This window comes from Balaenoptera borealis (genome assembly GCF_965194805.1).
Source record: "Balaenoptera borealis genome assembly, contig: HAP1_SCAFFOLD_283, whole genome shotgun sequence".
In the NCBI taxonomy this organism is placed as follows: Eukaryota; Metazoa; Chordata; class Mammalia; order Artiodactyla; family Balaenopteridae; genus Balaenoptera; species Balaenoptera borealis.
This window is the reverse complement of record NW_028123893.1, coordinates 587,398-611,435: the sequence shown is the minus strand read 5'-3', so window position 1 is coordinate 611,435 and position 24,038 is coordinate 587,398. Positions and strand designations below refer to the sequence as shown.

General features: G+C 40.2%; 1 long non-coding RNA gene across 1 annotated transcript in view; it reads right to left on the bottom strand.

Annotated features, from left to right (window-relative positions):
* LOC309621327 overlaps window positions 1-24,038 on the bottom strand; it is a 270,404-nt gene that overhangs the window by 10,966 nt on the left and 235,400 nt on the right. Inside the window, exon 3 of the long non-coding RNA XR_014239936.1 lies at window positions 467-1,281. This is a non-coding gene — a long non-coding RNA (uncharacterized lncRNA). The remainder of the gene's footprint in view (window positions 1-466; window positions 1,282-24,038) is intronic.

Genomic DNA, 24,038 nt, shown 5'->3' with positions numbered 1-24,038 from the left:
CCCCGTCTCTGGAGTTCGTTTAGGCGGCGCTCTGAATCCCCTCTCCTTGCGCGCTGCGAAACAAAGAGGCAAGAAAAAGTCTCTTGCCTCTTCAGCAGCTGCAGACTTTTTCCCGGACTCCCTCCCGGCTAGCACCGAAGCCCGAGCCTCAGCTCCCAGCCCCCGCCCACCCCGGCGGCTGAGCAGACAAGCCTCTCGGGCTGGTGAGTGCTACTCAGCACCGATCCTCCGTGCGGGAATCTCTCCGCTTTGCCCTCTGCACCCCTGTGGCTGCGCTCTCCTCCATGGCTCCGAAGATTCCCCCCTCTGCCACCTGCAGTCTCTGCCCACGAAGGGGCTTCCTAGTGTGTGGAAACCTTTCCTCCTTCACGGCTCCCTCCCACTGGTGCAGGTCCCGTCCCTATTCTTTTGTCTCTGTTATTTCTTTTTTCTTTTGCCCTACCCAAGTACGTGGGGAGTTTCTTGCCTTTTGCGAGGTCTGACGTCTTCTGCCAGCGTTCAGTGGGTGTTCTGTAGGACCAGTTCCACGTGTAGATGTATTTCTACTGTATCTGTGGGAAGGAAGGTGATCTCCGCGTCTTACTCTTCCGCCATCTTGCCCCTCCCTCTCACATTTTCTGATTAAGAAGATGCAACTGAAATGACCTGTGGGCAAACAAAAGGGAATATTTTGATAAATTTTGTGTTGGCCCCTAATGCTGTAGCACTTCACTCATTCTGTAAAATCTTACCAGGGATTATGCTTTTTACTGTGTATCAAATGAAGCATCAAATTGTAGCAACTAAAAAATTCTCCCCCTAGTTCTTAGGCACTTTGATTTCAAAAATGGAATTTCAAATCATTTTAATCAACAATCCTGTCCCAAAAAAACCTCAGCTTCCCTCCTCTAGCTGCATATTTGGCAGACAACACAAATGTAAATTTTGGCAAATTCCATTTCCTGCGTCAAGTTCTTACCAAAGAAAATGAAAGATCTCAGCTGTCAAATGTCCTTCACACCTCGTACAGAACACTGCTTAAAAAAAAAAGATGTGATTTGCTTACCTGTGTGATACTGAGGCTTTCGTAATGAAAAGTTTTTGATCACTTTCCAGGTTCTTCAAAACATGCGGAAGCACTTAGATTTCTGATATTTTGTTAGGAGGTCTCTTCTTGCTACAAGACGGCTATTTTTGTTGCCAGCCACAGAAATTAAATTAAAAGATTGTCCTCCCATATAATCATGTTCTCTAAATGTGGGACAAGAGGAACGTGGAAACACAAGAGTGCTTGGAAACACACTGGGGATGAGAATGGAGAAAAGGATTACAGTAAAACAGAAATGTATGCGCTGTTTCTGCAAAACAGTTTGATGATCTGTAAAGAGCCCATAAGCCTCCTAGAAAAGGTGAGACTCACCGCATCTGAGTTGTTTGATGTGAAATGTAGGTTGCAGTAAAAAGTCAAACAGAAAAAAGAAATGACTCCGTTTTGGGAAATAAGACTACTTCCAAACTCAAAAATCTGTTACTGGAAAGGAGCAGCCAAGTTAAATAGGAGTTTCTTATTTTGTTTACTAAAACCATAACTTATTTGAAATCCAGCTTTGATTTCAGAAGTTCAAATTACTTCTGTGTTTTTAAAGTATTTTTCCCCCACAGAGAGGGATTTAATTTATGATGACACCCGACGTGCTTCAGAGTGTTTTAAAATGATGGACATTTTGGAGATGGCCAGCCTATATGATGAAATTATAAATGCAAAGGACCTGATTAGCAGAGAGCTGGTCCAACAGGAAAAGTCCATAGCTACAAAGTGAATGAACATTTTGGGAGAGCTGCATAGAAGTCTACAAACCTGCTAGTGCTGGTAAGTAAAAATCCTAACTATCCTATGGCCAAATGCCTTTGTTGAGGGGTTATTTAGCTTGAGGCCATCACATTGGCCTGACTCCAGAAATCAGTATAATGTGGGCTTAATAAGAGCACTGCGAGGCAGTGAATTTTGACAGTATTCAGTTTTACTACTACATAAAAGAAAAGAAGGCTTTTTATTTAAAGCTGTAAGCAATTCAAGGAATTCCCAGGTGGTCCAGTGGTTAGGACTCCGCACTCTCACTACCGAGAGCCCAGGTTCAATCCCTGGTTGGGGAACTAAGATTCCACAAGCCACGTGGCATGGCCAAAAAAAAAAAAAGAAAAAGAAAAAGCTGTAAGCAATTCAAAGAAGCATTATTGGAAAAGGAAACAGAAAGAGTAAAAATATCCAACTGTATCAAGGGACGGAAAACATATGTCATTGTCATTTTTATTAAATATAGGTAATAACTATTTAATTATTCCTATTGTGTTTCCCTTTTTTAAAAAAAACTCTCACATTTATGCACCTTAGGAATACACAATAATATAGCCTAAAAAATGAAAATATACAATAAATAGTTTCCAAAAAGGGGTAAGATAAATTGTTGTATCAAAAGAGAGAAACATTATAAAAATATAATTACATTTTCTTACACAGTATTTGTTTAATTACTATCAATTAATTTTAATTTTTTATTTATTATTAATTCTTTTACTATTAAATACTACTCATTGCCACTGTTCTCTAGTCCTACTGTTATTTTAAGTAATAGCATGTATGTAACAGAAAAGTAAATATTACGGAATGACCTAGAGTTGCAAATAAACACCTGTTTTTCGTATTTTTGTGTTAAATTATAACACACTTAGGTATAATTATTTTATATTATACTATTACGGGTTTTGGGGGCCTGTTTTTTGGTTTTCTTTTGTTTTTAGTCTGGTGCAACTGTGTCCCAAATTGAGGCTCTAAAAAAATTGATTACCCTACCATTATCACCAATACAGCACTATCCAAATCTTCTCTATATAAATCAGAGAAATCTGGGGGGAAGTTAGGTTTCTAGTGGGAATACTGATGACCCAGAATAAGGGCTTTTTTCAGGGCTAGAGATGGAGGAGGCCCCCAATCTCCCAGCTGACTCCTCTCTCAGGTGACGGAAAATCTGCCAGTTCACAAGCCCTGCTTTGCCTCATGCAACAGGCCTGGTAAGAATCCCTCCTGGGGGGAGAGGCCTCTCTGGGAACCAGGCTGCTTACACAGCACCAGAGGAAGCCTGCCAGGCTGCACAGTCCTTTTACATTAAATGTGAAGAGGAAACCAGAGGTCGTCAGGTGTACAAAGAGAATCAAGTATCTTCATTCTGAACAAGATTTTAAAAGAGATTTTTTAAAAAGAAGAAGAACCAGAAGAAACAGAAAAAACTCAGGGAGCAAGGAAGCACTTTTAAAGCATCCTATTCAAAAAGATATTTTCCATCCCCAAACAATGAAAACATGCCATTAAAAAATACATAATCAGAAAGTCAGAGACTTTAAGTATGGCTGATGAGGGCTGAGACAGTTCAATAAAAGTACCAGAGAACAAAATAGAAGAAATCTCTCAAAACGTAGAGGAAAAAAATAGAAATACGAATAGAGAGACATGGGGACTAATTCAGGAAGTTCATCTAATAAATGTCCTAGAAAGAGAGCAAGAGTTTAAGAAACAATCAAAGAAGTAATAAAAAATAAAATTTTCTCCAGATGAAGGTTACAGGGGCCTACTGAGGGTACAACTCAACAAATGAAAAAGACCTAGACCTATTCTTGTGAAATTATAGAGTATGAAAGATAAAGAGAACGCCCTGAGAACTTCCACTGAAGAAAAATAAATTACCTGCAAAGAAACAAAAATCAGATACTCTTCAGCATCACTGGTGACTAGAAGATAGCAGAGCGATGCCTTTTGATTTCTAATGGAAATAACTTTAATCCTAAAATGTATCTACCAGGAAATAAGTGACCAACTGTGAAGAGAGAATAAAAGTAATTTGAGATGTTCAAGGACTCAGAGGTTTATATCCCATGCATTGTTTCTTTGGAAGTTCTGGGAGTTCTCCAGGAAATAAAGGGAAAGGGAGAAGATGGAGATTCAATAAAATAAAAAATATTATGGAGAACTTAGGAAAGGGTTAGGAGATAACAGTGGAAGGAAGGAAGGAAGGAAGGGAGGGAGGCAGGGAGGGAGAGAGGCAGGGAGGGAGGGAGAGAGGAAAGGGGAAAGAAAAAGAGAAAGAAAGAAAAATAGTTAGAAACTTTAGGGAAAAAATCTAAATGCAAACATGGTCCAAATAAGAGGCGAGATGAATTATAGCATAATTTGAAGCAATGATCAAAAAAAAAAAAAAAAAAAACTGTATCTTGCTTTAACAACATTCTCCTTTGAGTGACAAAGGGATCTGCAGGTAGGGATGTATTTTCTCCCTAGAGACCCCATCACCATTCCGAAGAGATTCACATCACTTAGCCAGAATTTAGTAGCATTTACTTAGAACTGTTTGCTGGTTTTGAACTTTTAGAATCAACTTTTATTGTGGTTACAGGAAAGAAAGAAATGTGATCAACCTGAAGATGGTAAACTTCAGTGTAAGTGACAGAAGGTGGGAAGTGGAAATGGGGAAAGGATGGGGGTAGGAATCCTGATATCTTAATCATAAAAATGGAGTTGAAAGTTGCTGAAACAAGAATTAATGATTAAATGCATTATTCAAAGTTGTAAGGCTAACCAGTAAAAGAACAAAAAACAATCGCACAAATATTAAACAATAGAAGATGTCAGGAGAGAGAAGGTGGAGAGTTCATTAGCTAAAACCTCCTAGTGTGCATTGGGTGACAGCATTAACAGTCCACCAAAGTGGTATGAAAATTACTTTGAACTGAAAACATCTCAACCATCAGCAGCCACAGAAAAAAACATTATCTGAACTTCAGCAGAGCCACACAAAAAATACAGGTGCCGTTGACTCCCCTCCAAGAGTCTCCTGTTTGGGAGAGGACTGACCCTTAGCACTGGGAAGTGAAAGCTCAGCTTCCCAATAGTACCAAAAAGATCAATTAAATCTTCTATACTTTGACACTGAAGCTCTAAACCACACCCCTCTTTTGTTAAGTTGGTTATAAAGGTTTACCTCTGTCTATTCAGTGAGTTACTCACTACTGAGTACTCCCACATGCATAGTAAACTTTTCTCCTGTTGATCTGTCTATTGCCAGTTAATTTGCAGGCCCTCAGAAAATAGACCTAAATGGATAGAGGAAAAGTTTTCCTCCCAATAGTTTTGGTAACAAGGATGGGGATGGCTGGGACACCCCCAGCCTACAGCTCAGCTATTAGGGGCTCTGACAAGCCAGCACAGGTAAGAGTAAGCTTTCTTACCAATCAGACTCCCAGATCCCTGCTCAAGGTCTGGTCAAGGGAAGGCAAGAAGAGCCTCTGTTTCTCTCTCTATTTTTAAAGGGGGATTTTCTAAAATTTACATTTACAGGATAAAATTTATGCTTAAAACTAGTTCTTTGCATATTTGATTCTTAGAGTTGGACCAGCCCCTCCCACATATAGCCATTCTCTCTGCCTTGCGTGTTAGCACTTTGTATTGTCCCAACTAAAAGTGTTTTGCGTCCTGCGAGCTTGGCTTTGGAAGCCAGAGTGTTCTTTCTGGCTTTTCCCTGCTAAGGGGCACAAACTGTTGGGTCTATCTCTAGAGGCAGCCAATTGCCAGTTTGAGGGCCCGAGCTTTCTTACTGACTGTCCAGCTCCCCTGTGATTGTCTAAATTCAAATTCTTTTCTATCAAATTGCCTTTGTGGTGCTGAGAACTGCCATCTCAGTATCACCCATCTGGTATCATGGATTGGTGGGTCCATGACTGAAGGCAATTGATAGGGTCAGCAATTCTCAGTTACACCCCCAGAACCTACCACTGAAATTAAAATAGAAGATCAGGAGCTGGATTTTTTTCAGTTGATACTGGGGCAACTTTCTTGACCATCTGCTCTAAAAAAGCTTGCAATCACAATCCCTTCCTCTTTGCCTATGAGATGTAATCTCCTACCACCCGGAACTATTTTCTCAGGGTCTCCTCTGAGTAAGTGCCGATTACTGCCCTCCCCGCTTCTTGAACTCCTGCTGACTATATGCTCAGCCACTCCAGCACCAGCTGTTTCCTTTCTCATTGACGTGACTTACTGAGGATAATTTAGAATTTCAATGGCTTCTTTGAGAAAACTTAATATCTCTCAAACTGGATCCTCTAACACCTTTCTCTTCTCATTCTGCCCTTAAAATCCCTATAGTCACTTAAGCTTTAGGCTCCCTGCTCCATCAAGGGCGCTCAAGGGACTCAGGGACCCCCAAAAGCAGCCACCCCAAACTAAAGAGGTTAATCGCAAATAGACTGAATATTTCATCCACTCAGATGAGCTTGGGAGACACCTACACAGCTGTGTGACGCCTCCTCAGCCCCTTCTCCAAAATTTAGTCCATAGCCTCCTTAAGATTACGTATCAGGGCAAATGAAAATCTTAAAAATCTCCGCTACAAATATTCGTTAAAAAGCTTTAGCCCTGGGCTTCCCTGGTGGCGCAGTGGTTGAGAATCTGCCTGCCAATGCAGGGGACACGGGTTCAAGCCCTGGTCTGGGAAGATCCCACATGCCACGGAGCAACTAGGCCCGTGAGCCACAACTACTGAGCCCGCGCGTCTGGAGCTTGTGCTCCTCAACAAGAGAGGCCACGACAGTGAGAGGCCCGCGCACCACGATGAAGAGTGGCCCCCACTTGCCACAACTTGAGAAAGCCCACGCACAGAAACGAAGACCCAACACAGCCAAAAATAAATAAATAAATAAATAATTAAAAAAAAAAAAAAAAAAAGCTTTAGCCCTCATATTGAGCAGATAACCTTAACTTCTTTCATCTGCCAGAAGCACAACTTGGATGAAAATATAAAGAGATGCAAAGATGAGAATGAATTCTGATATAAACCAGTGAGTTTTGTGTTACTGTTTATGCCTAACTCGGCTAAACTTTTAGAATGAAAGCCAAAGATCTCTACTTGCATCTGTTTGTATGTTTATGTAATTACGTTTATGAGGTATTTTCCTACCTCCAGATGGTATGCCAAATTAATTTATAAAATCTTTTAAAGGAGCTGTATTCTAATTGGCTTAGAGAAAAATAAGCACTTATATAAATAAAATATTCCTAAAATTCTCAGAAATATAGAAATTAGTCCAAATGCTTTTGAAGTTCATATGATTTGGGCAAATAAGGCTAGTTCGATATAATTGATTTAATAAAAACAGGTATTTCTTCAGAGTTGTCAGCATTAAATACAGTCCAAGCAAACATCTTTATTCTACCTGGGTTAACTAGTCAAATAAGCTTATAGTATATCTACTGTATGTTTAAGATTATAAAATTTATAGATTTGAATTTAATCAAATTGAGTCATTGTTCCAACACACTTTATTTGAAAAATAATTATATTTTTTCATATCTGCCTAAAAATAGTTTCCAAAACCTTTTTGGTGACTTGCAAACTTAGAGTTATACTTCATGAAGTAACAGATATTCATTAAAGATATAAATCAGTTCTAAATAAGAAACTACTAAAACATTTATTCTGAGTATAAGTTTCTACACTTTTAAAAGTAACTACAGATATTTGGATTTGTTAATAAACATGTTCTTTTCCCACACTGAAATTGTTGTTTTTTTTACTTTAAAGAAGCATATATCTGTAGAAATTGTGAAATGGTATATATATTCATAAAATTTGCTAATCGCTATAAAATGCTGATACATGACAGACAATTCACAATGGTCTACTTCCTAGTTTTCTCTGCATAATAAAGGTTACTCATAGTTAAAACTTATAATTAATATATGTAAAATGAAACTACTAGAAATAATAAGAGTGGAGGGAAACAATTTTGTATGCAAGGAATGTAAGATGTATCTTTGTTAAGGGAAAAAGAAAGTAATTTTGTCCTAAAGTAATTGTTTAGAGGTTGTTTAAAGGTTGTTTCACAATGAGAAAGACAAAAGAATAGGGCAAAAACCTGAATGGACATAGAAAGCTATAAAAAGTATGCGGGGGAAAAAAAGTGCTCAAGCTGGCTTAGACCAAATAGATTTATCTGTGAGGGTTTAAAATGAGCTTTAATATCAGTAGGTTAGGGACTTCCCTAGTGTCACAGTGGTAAAGAATCCACCTGCCAGTGCAGGGGACACGGGTTTGAGCCCTGGTCCGGGATGATCCCACATGCCACGGAGTAACTAAGCCCGAGTGCCACAACTACTGAGCCTGTGCTCTGGAGCCCGCGAGCCACAACTACTGAGCCCATGCGCCGCAACTACTGAAGCCCACACACCTTTATGAAAAAATAATATCAGTAGGTTACTGATGTAAAACTAGAATTTTCTGTCTCTTAAAATGACTAAAATTCTTGGGTTATTAATCTGCTCTTCATGAAAGATTGTAAAAGGTTTTTCTTTAGCTCTTAAAATAATCCATCTAGGAAACAGATTCTGTGACTAATCAGAATAATCTCCTATGTTGTCTTTATCATGTTCTCAATAATTTAAGAGAAACAAATTTTCTTATTAGTTAAGGTTTTTTCTTGATCAAAACTGTTGCCTCCTATATTTACCTTTAAAATCTTTTATCATCACTTTGGTTAAATAAATAACAAAGTATTTTTTCACAGTGACCTATGGTCTTATTTAATCAAGTGTTCAAACTTTTTGACATTTTTGACAACTTTTGATATTTTGCCTTCCCCCAAAGCAAATTCTAAATGAAATTTTTACCTCAAGCTGACTTAGAGATTTCCCAGAGGGAATCTGTAAAATCTCAAGGGATTTGTTTCACTTTCTAAAAAAAAGAAATGTTAGAACATAATTAGGTTTACTTGATAAGTTTAATTGTATAAAAAGCATTGTCAAATAAGAAGAGATACTGAATCTTCCCTAGGTTATTTTTATATGGGTAAATGTTGTTAATGTAAATATTTCAGGAATTATATGCAATTCCTAGAAATTTGTCAATGACCTTGCTGTTCATGACAGGTCCTTATGCTGTTTTGCCTGATAGTAGAAAACAATGGTATAATGCTATCAGTCATAATTCCAGAAACTATTGAAAATGTTGTATGTCACAGAAACAACCAAATTTCTTAGTCAGTTGCATTATGTTTATAATGAACTCTCATTAGATCATAAACCACGCCCTTTCTAAGTTTTTCGTCATTCACAGATAGTTATGGGTTTACCCTTGTTCTTCTCTGAAAGCACTTGCAATCAGCTACAGACCAAAGTGAAACTTCAGCAAAAATGAACTGTCTCAGAAACCCAGGAAAAAGACAATGCCCGGTCTGGGGTACGGGTTTTTGGTAGCATTATTTAATTCACTTTGAGATCATACCACTGGACCAAGTCAGGTTTTACAAGAACTCTAGTGGAAAAGCCAATGAGTTCATGAAATTGCTAACCCAAGAACAAGCAGAACAAGAACTAATTACATGGGAGTGAATGAAGTGATGGAGAATAATTATAATTTTTTATGGATTTCGTTTGGAACATTGCATGTTCTTCAATGTTCTATTTTCTAGATGTAAGGAACTCCTTTCTCTTTTCTCTTAAGCTATCCATAAGTCATAACAATTTAGTAGATTACACTTTTGTAAACAGAAATAAAACATGATTTTTTTCTTTCTGCCTGATTCCTCCAGAATTCAGAAACTCTTATTGAGTATTCTTATTTTCATGTCAGTACCATTATTTACAGTTTCAGTAAGAATCTATCCTCCTGGTATTAAGACATGACTAGAAACATTAGTTACATAATTGAGGCTTTGACTGGAAAGTCATATTTGAGAATGATGTGCGTATAATTAGGCATGACCACTCAGTTCTATGGAAGTAAGGTTGTGTTTATGGAGCCAATGCTTACAAAGTCCTCTTGGAAATACCAGCCTGGTGCCTGACTTTCAGGGTTCCCAACCTTACAGGTAATTAAGGAAGGTAACTTCCTGGCAAGCCCAAGAACTATAAGATACTCAGCGGACTGCAAGAAGAGGATTCACACAAATCTATAGGTTCTGCATGTGAAGTCTAATGACAAGTTCTTGGTTTGGCTTCCTGGTCTCAAGAGGCTTTAGAAGTGCAATCTGAGACTCCTTAGCTTCCAGCAAAGCAAACTTGAAAAGGCCTGTGTGGTCAGTTACTCCTCTTGCTGCCCTTATGAATAATCAGGCCAAATTTAATGTGATAAGACTTATTTTTGTAAGCAAGAATAATCTTACTTTGTTTATCTATGATTAAAGAAGGAGGTAAATGTAGAGAGATGTTTCAATAGAAAAGTATAACACACCCTTGTGGGTTATCAGATTCTAGTCCTGTTTGTTTTCTTTGAGGTTTTATTATCTACCTGTAAACTGGACTAGATCATGCCATCTTACACATTTTGTTGGTCTTTCCCAAATTCTCTACTCTTCTAGCTTACTTTGATATTGAGTTATGACCCTCAAAATGAACATTTTCAATTTCTCTCCCACCCTACTGACTTGGTGTCACTGAAATCAGACCTGATTGCCCAGATCTTCCTGGAAGTCTCTAGATTGTCTTGTAATTGCCCTTTTCCCCAAGGATCTGAAAAAGTCCTTCAAGCTGAAGCTGGTTGACTTGATAAAAACTTCCAAGGACTGATCGACCCATCAGGTCATGTGTGGGAGGCCATGAATAAAGACATTCAAACTGAAAACCAGAAAATCCATTGGATTGCCACTGGCATCCTCACCCCACCATCTGAACATGCTTTGAACCCAATGTTTAACCCTCTAGATTCAGAAACTGGGCTTATAGTCTGCTCCAACCATTCATCTTTACTTTTCTTCATTCTAATCTGTTCTTCTTTCCCTTTGAAGATTGCTCATGTCCCAATTTCTAAACTGAGTCTTCTCTTCATAGCAATCAACACAGCTTTTTGTCTGTGAAACTTCTTGAGAAACTTCAAAAGGGGGAAACGAAGGAGTTAACAGCTTACCAAAGTGGCATGAAAACTTTTTTCGGTTACTTTAAACTGGGGGCAATCCGCCCCCACAGAAAGAAACAGCATCTAAACTCAAGCTGAGCCGCCCCAAAATACAGCTGCCATTGACCCCTCCTCCCCTGCTCCCTGTTTGGGAGAAGACTGGCCCTTAGCTTTGGGAAGTGAGAATTCAGTGACCCTTTAGCATCAAAACAACCAACAGACCCTTTCGTACTTTCCCATTAAAGTCCTAGCCTCCCCCTTTTTTGTTAAGCTGGTATATAAACCTTTACCTCCGGCTACTCAGCAGGTTACCTGCTACTAAATATTCCCGTGGCATAATAAGCTTTACTCCTGTTAATCTGTCCATTGCCAGTTAATTCACAGGCACCAATTATACAGACATGAAGTGGGTAGAGCAGGGGTCTCCAACCCCCCAGGCTGCAGACTGGTAGCGGTCTACGGCCTGTTAGGAACCAGGCCACACAGCAGGAGGTGAGCACAGGCGAGCGAGCGAAGCTTCATCTGCCGCTTCCCATCACTGCCCATCACTGCCCATTGCTTGCATTACCTACTGCCTGAACCATCCCCCCCAACCTCCCATCTGTGCAAAAATTGTCTTCCACGAAACCGGTCCCTAGTGCCAAAAAGTTTGAGGACTGCTGGGGTAGAGAAAGTTCTCCTCCTACCAAAGATGTCAAAAATCATTGTCTAAAATTGACAAGTCAAAGAAACAGGGAAGTGCATTATAAGTGTATTGTCTGTAGTTACAAAGGTAACCAATAGAAGACCTCAGAAAATAGGTGCAAGAGATTGTCTTGGGGGAACTGGAAATGGGGTTTGGAAGGGAGAGGACGGGCAAGTCATTTGTTTTGCGTTATGAACTTTTCCATTGATATCTGATTTCTTGGTGCGCACATAATAATACTTTGATAAAAAGAAAATGAAAGTAGTGAAAGCAGAGGAAAGTAATGCCTGAGGACAGGTGTGGACACTTTCACACACTCCACGGAGTCAAGCTTCTCTCCTCACCATCCCCCAGGCCTTCCACGGATGTAGCCCAAAACTGTGAGCCTGAAACGTATACATCCCAGGGGACTCATACCTGGGCAAGAGTCCCAGTAGAGCCTGGAGGGGATGTGGAAACTGACTGAGACTTCAAAGTCCAGACCCTGATGAAGTACACATTCAACTGCAAATGTTTTTGCTGTGCACTCCGCCAGGCCCACAGTCGGAGGTATTCATGTGCTAATCAGAACTCACAAAACAATGTTGTCCATCAGCAGCTAAAATCAGTACAAATTGTTAGTGCAGAGAAACTTTCAAGAAGCCAAAAGGGAACAGACTTCAAAGGGACCGCATCTAGTTTATTATGGAAAATCTGATTTCCCCACCTCTATCAACTGTGTTGCCTTTCTTTGGACTATCAAAGGATGTGTACACCAGATAAATCTAAGTTTGCAAAGCTTCACCTCCACACGCAATTTTCACAGGCTTTCATCAACCTCCACAGGCTTGTTGAACTGTAGGCCCTGCCCTATTTCATGCACATGTGCTTTTTTCAAAGAAAACCCTGAAACTGAGGGATATACCCAAGAGGTTCCCAAATTTTCTTGGTTCTTGGTATTCTCAGTGTCTCAGTAATGTGTTTTAGCATTCCAGGCCAAAAGAAGTTTATTATTAAGTAGTTGAGTCCCAAATAACTTAATACATATTTATATTCTAACTCAATAACCAGTTGAAAAAATAGACACATAAATTGAAAAAAAAATTATTCTTAACCAAAACTAATTACTACTGGGATGTGTGCCCTGGGTGCACCTGTTTCGGGGTACCACCACCCTCATTTCCTGTTCGCCATTGATTTTTTTCAAATGATACTTTATTTGTATCACAGTGGAGCAGGTGGGGGTCGGGGGAGAATAATTTTGCCTCTACCCTTCTGAATTCTTAGCTAGGACCCCTGTAATAAATGACAGATTAACAAGAGAAAAACAAACAGAAGTTTATTAACATGTATACTCCATGTATACATGGGAGACACCCAGAGAAAATGAGTAACTCTCTGAGGTGGTTTAAAATTCAGGCTTAAATGCCATCTTCATAGGGAAAAGAAAGGCAGGATGTAGACCTCTTCAGGGAGACTAAGTGATTTTTAGGAAAGATGAATGGGCCCTTCGAAGAACAGAGGGGAGATATAATAGTTTGTGACAAAGTTTGGGTATGGTGTTGATTTCTAGTCTTTTCTCCAGTGACAAGAGTCCATCTTCCCTGGTGGATGAAACACCCAGTGAGGTGATTTAGGACAACTGAGTTCCTTTTGGAGGATCTATCTTTAGGCAGATAAGGAGGGTCCAAGGAAAGCCTTTCCCCTGCATTTGCAGTTTTTCAAGCTCCTGCAGCTCAATAACCAATATGCTAAAGTGGCATATTTTGTCCTGAATTCCCTACAGTCATATTTTGGGGTGACACATTGTTACCATTCAGCAGCTGCCTCAGAAAACACAGGTTCAAAAAGATATGGTATCATCAATATATAGAAATTAAAATATATATATATATATAGAAATAAAACTGTGACTAAGGATGAATTGAGATATATGTATGCATATATAGGCATGTCTCATTTGAAAAGATGGGCACATCTATTAAAATGGCATCATATAAAAATAGAAAATTTTATATACATGTGCATGAATATGCCATCATATGATGATCCTGCTTGACTTCCCTAACCTAATACGTTCACAAGAATTCTTTACAATCTTTAAAATACTTGATTTGTACACATTGTATATTTATGTATATATGGGTTTCCAACCTGCTCTCGCTGAAAGGGTTCAGACCCAAGTGTGTACATGGAGGGTCTGATTGGTGTCGTTCTGGCAGGGGTCTCATCATAAGCATCTAGGGAAACACCAGGGAAATAGCTCCCCTTGAAGGAAGGGCAAACAGATCTGGCTTATACACAAAGGGTCGCAATAAGAGGACCTGAAACAGGAAGGTCAAAGCCAGTAGGAGGTACTGGGGCAGGGGACATACAGCGAGCAAAAGACATACAGTTGGCATTGAATAGAGCCGGGAACACAGAGTGAGGGTCCTGGGGCTGTGGCCCTCAGAAGTCCTAGCAGAAAGGAGGCACTGGGCATTAGGACAGTCAGCCAGCAGGGAGCAGGGCCCAAGCCATTGAGCTGGATTCATGTCTAGGACTCATGCCAAGAGTGCCCTAGATGGCAACTAAGTCACCACGATGGGACTCGGGCAAAGGACAAGAGAGTTTAACACCTAGCCAAAGTATCCAGTGGTCCATGATGCCAGGATAAGTCTTGAAGCAAGCATGACTGAGGCTGGTTTTAAAACTATTGGGGTGGGGGGCCTTCCCTGGTGGTGCAGTGGTTGAGAATCCGCCTGCCAATGCAGGGGACACGGGTTCGAGCCCTGGTCTGGGAAGATCCCACATGCCGCGGAGCAACTGGGCCTGTGAGCCACAACGACTGAGCCTGCGCGTCTGGAGCCTATGCTCTGCAACAAGAGAGGCCGTGATAGTGAGAGGCCCGCGCACCGCGATGAGGAGTGGCCCCCGCTCGCTGCAACTAGAGAAAGCCCTCGCACAGAAATGAAGACCCAACACAGCCAAAAATAAATAAATAAATTTATTAAAAAAAAAAATATCGGGGTGGGGCGGGGAAGGGGTGGTGGGATGAACTGGGAGATTGGGATTGACATATATACACTAATATGCATAAATAGATAACTAATAAGATCCTGCTATATAAAAAAAATAAAATATTAACTTGTAAAAAAAAAATAAAAAGAGTTGTGGGATGGATCTTCACCATCTCTTCCCAAAATGGGCTCCAGTTGCCTTGGTTGTGGGAAGAAGAGGGATGCGGAATTCGGGGACCAGGGACAGCTGGCAGGCAGAGGCTGAGCGTGACCTTCATGCTCTTAACTTAAAAAAAAAATTCTTCCCAGAGTTGAAGTACATTGACATTCTTTTAGAAGAGTCCCGAACGCACCTTTGCAGGGAAAATTATTACAAGGGGGTCAATGGGCAAAATAGACCCTATTTTTGGACCTTCAGTCGGTTCACTATTGTCTTTGGAAAAATCAAAACTGGAGTATTTCACTTTCAACTTAAAAGTGCCTTGAAACGCTACTATGTTGCACATTTTAAACTTGTTGCGGGGAAAGAGGGTAAATGCATCTAATTTGCAATGCATGCCTAGGCATCATGTTAATTCACAGGACTTGTGTTAATAAGATACACTTCAAAGTGAATCCTGTGTATTCCACAGAATTAACTAGAATTGTTCAGGGGCCTGTTAACAAGTTGCTGAAATGCAGAAGCTTTGGGGTTTGTTGGGCAGTCAAAGCTTATTACAAGCTATGTCAAGGCAATTTCAGGGGCAGGCAAAAAAGGATTGTTACTTTCTGGGGAGCTTTAGGCACAACTTTCAGATTTCATTAACAATGACATATACGTGGATTGCAGATAACTATTACAGGTGGGCTCCATTTGAAGAACTGTTAGTTGTGAAAAGCAATCTGAGAGCGTGTCTACATGAGGAGGAAGTTATTCATTTTGATAAAGAATTTTCTATTTACTCATCAGCTATTATTCATTCATTCATTCATTCACTCATTCAGAAAACGTTTCCCAAGCCTCCCCATGAGTGGGGAACTCTGGACCATGAGTAACTCACGATCCTTGCCCTGGAGGAGCTGACACCCCTGAAGACACATATTAATAATTAGCTAGTTCTAGGAGGTGACAGGTGAAAACAAGATGCTATGAACATTAAAATGATGGAGATGCCATTTCCAGCAGGGAATTTAAGGAAAGCTTCTCAAAGAAGATGGTAGCCTAGGTGAGACTCAGAGCTAGCAGGGTTTTAGTAGTTAGTGATTGTAAGTAGAAAAGAGGAACCATCTAGACAGGCATAAAGGAATATACGTAAATCAATCAATGTGATACACCGTATTAACAAATTGAAGGATAAAAACCATATGATAATCTCAATAGATGCAGAAAAAGCTTTTGACAAAATTCAACACCAATTTATGATTAAAAGCCTCCAGAAAGTAGGCATAGAGGGAACATACCTCACCACAATAAAGGCCATATATAACAAACCCATATGCCAACATCGTTCTCAATGGTGAAAAACTGAAAGCATTTCTACTAAGATCAGGAACAAGACAAGGTTGCCCACTCTCACCACTACAGTTTTGGAAGTTTTTGTGACAGCAGTCAGAGGAGAAAAAGAAGTAAAAGGAATCCCAATTGGAAAAGAAGAAGTAAAACTGTCACTCTGCAGATGACATGATACTATACATAAGAATCCTAAAGATGCTACCAGAAAACCATTAGAGCTAATCAATGAATTTGGTAAAGTAGCAGGATACAAAATTAATGCACAGAAATCTCTTGCATTCCTATACACTAATAATGAAAAATCTGAAAGAGAAATTAAGGAAACACTCCCATTTACCATTGCAACAAAAAAGAATAAAATACCTAGGAATGAACCTACTTAAGGAGACAAAAGACCTGTATGCAGAAAAATATAAGACACTGATGAAAGAAATTAAAGACGATACAAACAGATGGAGAGATATACCATGTTCTTGGATTGGAAGAATCAACATTGTGAAAATGACTACACTACCCAAAGCAATCTACAGATTCAATGCAATCCCTATCAAACTACCAATGGCATTTTTCACAGAACTAGAACAAAATATTTCACAATTTGTATGGAAACACAAAAGACCCCGAATAGCCAAAGCAATCTTGAGAAAGAAAAACAGAGCTGGGGGAATCAGGCTCCCTGACTTCAGACTATACTACAAAGCTACAGTAATCAAGACAGTATGGTACTGGCACAAAAACAGAAATATAGATCAATGGAACAGGATAGAAAGCCCAGAGATAAACCCAAGCATATATGGTCACCTTCTCTTTGATAAAGGAGGCAAGAGTATACAGTGGAGGAAAGACAGCCTCTCCAATAAGTGGTACTGGGAAAACTGGACAGCTACATGTAAAAGAATGAAATTAGAACACTTCCTAACACCATACACAAAAATAAACTCAAAATGGATTAAAGACCTAAATGTAAGGCCAGACATTATCAAACTCTTAAAGGAAAACATAGGCAGAACACTATGACATAAATCACAGCAAGATTCTTTTTGACCCACCTCTAAGAGAAATGGAAAGAAAAACAAAAATAAACAAATAGAACCTAATGAAACTTAAAAGCTTTTGCACAGCAAAGGAAACCATAAACAAGATGAAAAGACAGCCTTCAGAATGGGAGAAAATATTTGCAAACAGAGCAACTGACAAAGGATTAATCTCCAAAATACACAAGCAGCTCATGAAGCTCAATATCAAAAAAAAAAAACAAACAACCTAATCCAAAAATGAGTGGAAGACCTAAACAGACATTTCTCCAAAGAAGATGTACAGATTGCCAACACACACATGAAGGGATGCTCAACATCACTAATCATTAGAAAAATGCAAATAAAAACCACAACGAGGTATCACCTCACACCGGCCAGAATGGCCATCATCAAAAAATCTACAAACAATAAATGCTGGAGAGGGTGTGGAAAAAAGGGAACCCTCTTGCTCTGTTGGTGGGACTGCAAATTGATAGAGCCACTATGGAGAACAGTATGGAGGTTCCTTAAAAAACTAAAAATAGAACTACCATATAACCCAGCAACCCCACTACTGGGCATATACCCTGAGAAAACCATAATTCAAACAGAGTCATGTACCACAATGTTCATTGCAGCACTATTTACAATAGCCAGGACATGGAAGCAACCTAAGTGTCCATCGACAGATGAATGGATAAAGAAGATGTGGCACTTCTTATACTTCTTATAATATTACTCAGCCATAAAAAGAAACAAAATTGAGTTATTTGTAGTGAAATGGATGGACCTAGAGTCTGTCATACAGAGTGAAGTAAGTCAGAAAGACAAAAACAAATCCCGTATGCTAACACATATATATGGAATCTAAAAAAAACAAAAAAATGGTTCTGAAGAACCTAGGGGCAGGACAAGAATAAAGACGCAGACGTAGAGAACACACTTGAGGACATGGGGTGGGGGAAGGGTAAGTTGCGACAAAGTGAGAGAGTGGCATTGACATACATAAACTACCAAACGTAAAACAGATAGCTAGTGGGAAGCAGCCACATAGCACAGGGAGATCAGCTCGGTGCTTTGTGACCACCAAATGGGTGGGATACGGAGGGTGGGAGGGACATGCAAGAGGGAGGGGATACGGGGATATATGTATATGTATAGCCGATTCACTTTGTTATAAAGCAGAAACTAACTCACCATTGTAAAGCAATTATACTCCAATAAAGATATTAAAAAAGAATTTAAAAATTTTTTAAAAAACCATTTCCCCAAACAAAAAAACTAATTAATTAAAAAAAAAAAAAGTAATTTGGACCCAAATCAAGAAGAGACATAAATTCCAGGGTAGGGAGTGTGTGATGGATTTGTCAGGCAATCAAGAGCCACTAAGCTGTCTGCAAAGAGAAAGGACAGGTTGAATGCTTATGTAAGGAGAGCAACATTTGCTTCTGAAATGCTGTGCATCTTCTATGGGGAAAGAAGACCGAAAGCAGCGATATCAGATACAAATACATCACCATGGTTTGGCAGAGATGTGAGGGGGGACTGACCCCATGTGCTGCAGGGTGATACCCGTGTGCCGCTGGGTGATGCCCCATGTGCTGGTGTCTGAAGGAGGCTTAGTTGCGCTCACTAGGACATGTCACAGTGCTGCCCAAATTGGGCACACGTTTTCAGTTGGGGCTTCAAACAGGAGGAGGCTCTTCCTCCCAAGAGTCTTTCAATGGCCCCATCATCACTGGCTTTGGGGTAGATGCAGACACACACACCGGTTAGAGGGATGGCACTGTAGCCCTGTGGTACCACTGCCACGGCTAAGAAAAGCACAGTCATCAGAGACACATTTTGTTCAGGACCAAACCAAGACCAGGTTATTGATGAGGAGAGAGTACTGGACATTCCAGAACAGACCGGACTCTTGGGGGCAAGAGCAGTGGGGGCTTCAGAGCAGAAGCTACAGACATGGTCAGTTCAGAAACGTCCTCTTGGCATTCCTGGTAGAGGTTACTCATCTGTTCTTTAGTACAGAGGACCTGGAGACTGCTCTGAAAACCCACTACTTCTTCTTATGTTTAGCTGCACAAAAGGCTGTACAGGAAACGAAATACTGCTCCTACTGGAGTATAGACATGATTGATCATGGTGTATCCTCTCATCAATTCTATAAAGAAGCAAGAGGAACAACCTGTCTAGGTATTGGTATCTATTCATTACCTAGATTGAGAGACCTCTTCTGAAATTTAACGTCAGGATCCCTGTGTCCACAGTGTGTGTTTGGAAGTAGGGCAAGTAAGATGGCAGATTGCCCTAGAGTCCCATGTTACCAAGGCTTGTCTTGTACGCACCAGGAGCAGCTAAACTTTGCAGTATCTTCAAGAACAGTAGCATGGCTTTAGGTTTGCATACATGAAGGAGAGGAGCTGAGTGGGACTGAATGAATGCGTTTGGGAGCCTGGAAGAACAGTGATGCTTCCTGTCAAGTAACAGTAGTTGGGAAGGGGAAGTTATTTGCTTAAGATGATGATTTCAGTTGAGAATGTGTTGACCTGGGATGGGAAATCCAGAGCAAAATGCAGGCACCGAAAAGGCAGGATGAGAGATCAGCAGAAAGGTCAAGGCACGAAACCAAACGTTTCTCAAAATAAAATGTAAACCAATAAAAAGGGACTCTTAAAACGTGTTATCTGTTTACACACAGCTTTCTAGAACTATCTCAAAAGCTTAAAATGAGTTATACCTTTAATTAGATTAGTAGTATATTTGACATTAAATAGACAATCATTTTACACATTTTTAGAGAAATAAGTAAAAAACAAAACTCTTTTTAAGGAACCGCAAAGTTCTAGTGTAGCCCTCATTCTTGAATTAGTCAGTACTCTTACTGAGATAATAATATCATTGTAGTAAAAATTGGGGGATGTAAGCTTGCTAATAATTTAATCTTTAATAGAAGTACTGGAGGTTTTAAGACATTCTGAGCTTCAGGTGTGCTTCTGATCATAAATAAAGAGCCAAAATTTGCAACACACTACTGGTGTTTATCATTTTTTAAGGACACAGAACTAAATGCTAATTCGAAGAATTAATACATGTTGTATGTTTCTGTCTTATGGATTTTTTCCCCCTACTGTCCCTCAGATGTGCTGACTATTGGAATGAATCACCTTAAGTCACCCCAGAAACAGAATTTATAAGACGGGTTCACACTGAAAGGCATCCACCCAACTCCTCTGTACATAAGGCCATCTGTGCAATTGTTTTCCATCTCTACACTCAAGACAAAACAAAACACACCTGAACAACAAACTCCTGAAACCAAAAAAAACAAAACAAAAAACAGTGCATTATATCACTAGAATATTCCACTGCACAAGGACAGAGACTTTTGTCTGTTTGTTCACTGTAGCCTCAATGCCTACAGCAGTGTGTGGCATACAGTGGGTGTTCAGTAAACATTTGCTGAATCCATCAATCAATAAACACCAAAGTAAAATTCTTCTTTCTCAACAGACACACTTTTAGCATTTTAGATAGGACTCTTACCTGTGAAATATGGCCCTGCACACTGCAAGATGGTTAGGACCGGCGACCCTCCCCTGCTCGATGCCAGGAGACCCCATTGTAACAACCCCAGACACGCTCACCCATTTTCCAGTGGCCCCTAAGAGGAGGTATTGGCCGCAGGTTGAAGACCCAGTGTGGGAAATGTGGAATTCATTATAGGCATCTGCCTGAGAACACCAGCCAACTTTTGCCACTACTAAGAAAGTGCCCCCGGGGGGAACGGTGCTGAGTTAGAAAGAATCAGCCCTCTCTCTTGAGAAAAACTCATCAGTCGATTCTCCCCACCCTCTATAGAGAAGCATGGCCAAGTTTATAAAGAAAGTCAAAGGGGAAGTAATATCCACTTTACATTATGGGTCAATCTTTCCAGAACACAATTATCCCACAAGGCTATAATAATAATAGCCTTATGGGATGATTGTACCTAGGGATAATTGATAAATAGATAATTTACAGATAGCTATTCCAGAGGCCAATATTGAAAATCCCCAAAAGATATCTGAATTGTCCAAAACTTAACATACCTTTAAAGGCATTAGAAATACAACAGAGAGAGCACCAGAATCACAACTGGCTGCTGGACAATCATTGACAGGAAGCCCCTGGACTTCACCAAGGAGGATACCCCACGTCCAAGGACAGAGGAGAAGCCACAGTGAGACGGTAGGAGGGGCGCAATCAGAGTAAAATCAAATCCCATAACTGCTGGGTGGGTGACTCACAGACTGGCGAACACTTATACCACAGAAGTCCACCCACTGGAGTGAAGGTTCTGAGCCCCACGTCAGGCTTCCCAACCTGGGGGTCCGGCTACGGGAGGAGGAACTCCTAGAGAATCAGACTTTGAAGCCTAGTGGGAATTGATTGCAGGACTTTGACAGGACTGGGGGAAACAGAGACCCCACTCTTGGAGGGCACACACAAAGTAATGTGTGCATCGGGACCCAGGGGAAGGAGCAGTGACCCTGGGGGAGACTGAACCAGACCTACCTGCTGGTGTTGGGGGGTCTCCTGCAGAGGCGAGTGGTGGCTCTGTTTCACCGTGGGGATAAGGACACTGGCAGCAGAGGTTCTGGGAAGTTCTCCTTGGCGTGAGCCCTCCCAGAGACTGCCATTAACCCCACCAAAGAGCACGGGTAGGCTCCAGTGTTGGATTGCCTCAGGCAAAACAACCAACAGGGAGGGAACCCAGCCCCACCCATCAACAGTCAAGTGGATTAAGGTTTTACTGAGCTCTGACCGCCACAGCAACAGGGAGGGAACCCAGCCCCACCCATCAACAGTCAAGTGGATTAAGGTTTTACTGAGCTCTGACCGCCACAGCAACAGTCAGCTCTACCCACCACCAGAGCCTCCCATCAAGCCTCTTAGGTAGCCTCAACCACCAGAGGGCAGACAGCAGAAGCAAGAAAAACTACAATCCTGCAGCCTGTGGACCAAAAACCACAGCTACAGAAAGACAGAGAAGATGAAAAGGCAGAGGGCTATGTACCAGATGAAGGAACAAGAAAAAACCCCAGAAAAACAACTAAATGAAGTGGAGATAGGCAACCTTCCAGAAAAAGAATTCAGAATAATGATAGTGAAGATGATCCAGGACCTCGGAATAAGAATGGAGGCAAAGATTGAGAAGATGCAAGAAATGATTAACAAAGACCTAGAAGAATTAAAGAACAAACAAACAGAGACGACCAATACAATAACTGAAATGAAAACCACACTAGAAGGAATCAATAGCAGAATAACTGAGGCAGAAGAACGGATAAGTGACCTGGAAGACAGAATGGTGGAATTCACTGCTGCGGAACAGACTAAAGAAAAAAGAATGAAAAGAAATGAAGACAGCCTAAGAGACCTCTGGGACAATATTAAACGCAACAACATTCGCATTATAGGGGTCCCAGAAGGAGAAGAGAGAGAGAAAGGACCAGAGAAAATATTTGAAGAGATTATAGTCGAAAACTTCCCTAACATGGGAAAGGAAATAGCCACCCAAGTCCAGGAAGCGCAGAGAGTCCCATACAGAATAAACCCAAGGAGAAACAAACCGAGACACATAGTAATCAAAGTGGCAAAAATTAAAGACAAAGAAAAATTATTGAAAGCAGCAAGGGAAAAACGACAAATAACATACAAGGGAACTCCCATAAGGTTAACAGCTGATTTCTCAGCAGAAACTCTGCAAGCCAGAAGGGAGTGGCATGATGTACTTAAAGTGATGAAAGGGAAGAACCTACAACTAAGATTACTCTACCCGGCAAGGATCTCATTTAGATTTGATGGAGAAATCAAAAGCTTTACAGACAAGCAAAAGCTAAGAGAATTCAGCACCACCAAACCAGCTCTACAACAAATGCTAAAGGAACTTCTCTAAGTGGGAAACACAAGAGAAGAAAAGGACCTACAAAAACAAACCCAAAACAATTAAGAAAATGGTCATAGGAACATACATATCGATAATTACCTTAAACGTGAATGGATTAAATGCCCCAACCAAAAGACATAGACTGGCTGAATGGATACAAAAACAAGACCCATATATACGCTGTCTACAAGAGACCCACTTTAGACCTAGGGACACATACAGACTGAAAGTGAGGGGATGGAAAAAGATATTCCATGCAAATGGAAATCAAAAGAAAGCTGGAGTAGCTATACTCATATCAGATAAAATAGACTTTAAAATAAAGAATGTTACAAGAGACAAGGAAGGACACTACATAATGATCCAGGGATCAATCCATGAAGAAGATATAACAATTATAAATATATATGCACCCAACATAGGAGCACCTCAATACATAAGGCAACTGCTAACAGCTATAAAAGAGGAAATCGACAGTAACACAATAATAGTGGGGGACTTTAACACTCCACTTACACCAATGGACAGATCATCCAAAATGAAAATAAATAAGGAAACAGAAGCTTTAAATGACACAATAGACCAGATAGATTTAATTGATATATATAGGACATTCCATCCAAAAACAGCAGATTACACGTTCTTCTCAAGTGCGCACGGAACATTCTCCAGGATAGATCACATCTTGGGTCACAAATCAAGCCTCAGTAAATTTAAGAAAATTGAAATCATATCAAGCATCTTTTCTGACCACAACGCTATGAGATTAGAAATGAATTACAGGGAAAAAAACGTAAAAAGGACAAACACATGGAGGCTAAACAATACGTTACTAAATAACCAAGAGATCACTGAAGAAATCAAAGAGGAAATAAAAAAATACCTAGAGACAAATGACAATGAAAACACAACGACCCAAAACCTATGGGATGCAGCAAAAGCGGTTCTAAGAGGGAAGTTTATAGCTATACAAGCCTACCTAAAGAAACAAGAAAAATCTCAAGTAAACAATCTAACCTTACACC